The sequence below is a fragment of the Penaeus monodon genome, chromosome 35, assembly GCF_015228065.2.
Source record: "Penaeus monodon isolate SGIC_2016 chromosome 35, NSTDA_Pmon_1, whole genome shotgun sequence".
Lineage (NCBI taxonomy): Eukaryota > Metazoa > Arthropoda > Malacostraca > Decapoda > Penaeidae > Penaeus > Penaeus monodon.
Genome location: NC_051420.1, coordinates 14,189,954 through 14,192,453, shown reverse-complemented (window position 1 = coordinate 14,192,453; position 2,500 = coordinate 14,189,954).

The window sequence follows — 2,500 nt, the reverse complement described above, 5'->3', positions numbered from 1 at the left end:
CAGCACTGTGGCTTGCTCTTCCCTGCTTGAAGAAACGGAACGTAAAAGGGAAGCCAGCCCAGGAAGGTCAATGGCTTACTGCCCATCGCTCGAAGTGTCGAGATGCAAGACTGAAGCCAGGCCAGGAAGGTCGGTGGCTTGGTTTTCCCGGCTGTAAGTAACGAGACGTAATAGCAAAGCATCTCCAACTCTCTGTCTTGATCTCTAGAAGGTCGGTGGCGTGCTGCCAATCGCTCAAAGGAATGGGATGTAAGACTGAAGCCAGACCAGGAAGGTCGGTGGCTTGTTTTTCCTCGCTGTAAGTAACGGGACATAATAGCAAAGCACCTCCAACTGCCTTCCAGAAATACCTTTGAGATGTTAGAGAGAAACCAGTTCAGGAGGCTCTGTAGGTTGCATTTCCACACTCGAGGGAACAATACACAAGAACGAAGCCAATTCAGGAATCTCTGTGGCTTGTTCTCCCCTGCTCGAAGGATTGGGACGTAAGAGTAAAGCCTGTCCTTGAAGTTCTGTGGCTTGCTCTTCCCCGCTTGAAGAAATGGGATGTAAAAGGGAAGCCAGCCCAGGACGGTTGGTGGCTTACTGCCCATCGCTCGAAGGAAGGGGATACATGACTGAAGCCAGGCCAGGAAGGTCTGTGGCTTGCTCTCCCCTGCTCGAAGGATTGGGATGTAAGAGTAAAGCCTGTCCTTGAAGTTCTGTGGCTTGCTCTTCCCCGCTTGAAGAAATGGGACGTAAAAGGGAAGCCAGCCCAGGACGGTTGGTGGCTTACTGCCCATCGCTCGAAGGAAGGGGATAATGACTGAAGCCAGGCCAGGAAGGTCTGTAGCTTGCTCTCCCCTGCTCGAATGATTGGGATGTAAGAGTAAAGCCGGTCCTTGAAGTTCTGTGGCTTGCTCTTCCCTGCGTTAAAGAGAAGCCAGTCTAGGAAGGTCTGTGGCTTGCTGCCCGTCGCTCGAAGGGACCGGATGCAAGACTGAAGCCAGGCCAGGAAGTTCTGTGGCTTGCTTTTCCCCGCTTGAATGAACGGGAAGCAGGACAGAAGCCAGGACAGGAAGTTCTGTGGCTTGCTTTTCCCCGCTTGAATGAACGGGAAGCAGGACAGAAGCCAGGACAGGAAGTTCTGTGGCTTGCTTTTCCCCGCTTGAATGAACGGGAAGCAGGACAGAAGCCAGGCCAGGAAGGTCTGTGGCTTGCTGCCCATCGCTCGAAGGAAGGGGATACATGACTGAAGCCAGCCCAGGTAGGTCTGTGGCTTGTTTTTCACCTCTTGAATGAACGGGAAGCAGGACAGAAGCCAGGCCAGGAAGGTTGGTGGCTTGCTGCCCATCGCTCGAGGGAAAGGTTTCGTAAAAGTGCCCTGCTTGCTCTCCAGCGCCTGAAGAAGCGTAGCACGTGAGCATGAACAAATAAAAAACCTTTATATTCTATGAAACATATTCGGGCATTCTCAAGTATGTTACTTAGATACTAGGTAAATAAATAAATGTAAACCAATACAATGATTATCTAAACAACTATTTCCTTGGGAAAGGAAATATATATGTAACAACGAAGTGATTCAGGGACTCCGCCCCCGGATTTTTCCTCAGGGTTGAATCCCGAAGCCTTTTTCATCTGATAGATGTGTGTGTGTGTGGATTGTTTTGTATAGGGTGGACTCTCATCCTATGCCGTTCCTTTGGATCCATCAGCTGCGTGGAGAGAGGGATCATGCTTCGTGGACAACAGCTTGCTCCTTACATTCTTTTGACTAATGGTGACCTTTGAGTGGTTAGAGCATCGGACTCAAGACTGTCACGACGGCAATCAGAGTTCGAGGGTTCGAGTCACCGGTCGGCGCGTTGTTCCCTTGGGCAAGGAACTTCACCTCGATTGCCTACCTAGCCACTGGGTGACCAAGCCAGCCCAAGTCAGTGCTGGTCTGAAGCCCGGATAAAATAGAGAGAGTGATTACCTAAAAGGTAACACCGGCACTCTCCGTGGAAAGGAACTGGGGACCCTACCACGTACTCACTCCAATATCATCACAACATGAAAACTGCAGTTAAATATCATGCTGTGACCACGGCGGCTCAAACATGAACCTACCGTAAAAAAAAAATAATAATATATATATATATATATATATATAATATATATATATATATATATATATATATATATATAAATATATATATATATATATATATGTGTGTGTGTGTGTGTGTGTGTGTGTGTGACTGTTGTTCATTAACGTGAACATATCAATGCTTATGTTATAGATGAAAGCTTAAATTAATAAAGCATTTATCGAGTGTATTTCAGAGTAACTGGTCTGAGAACACTTTTGGACACGATGTTATGATGTGATTACTACTACTACTACTGTCATTGTAACTATCATTTTTAATACTAGTATCATTACTTTCCGTTTCTGTTCCTGGTATGCAGGCCTGACAGGTCTCTAGACCAGACATTACAGTTTCCTGCTTTTAGTTGTGTTGCCATGTCATAA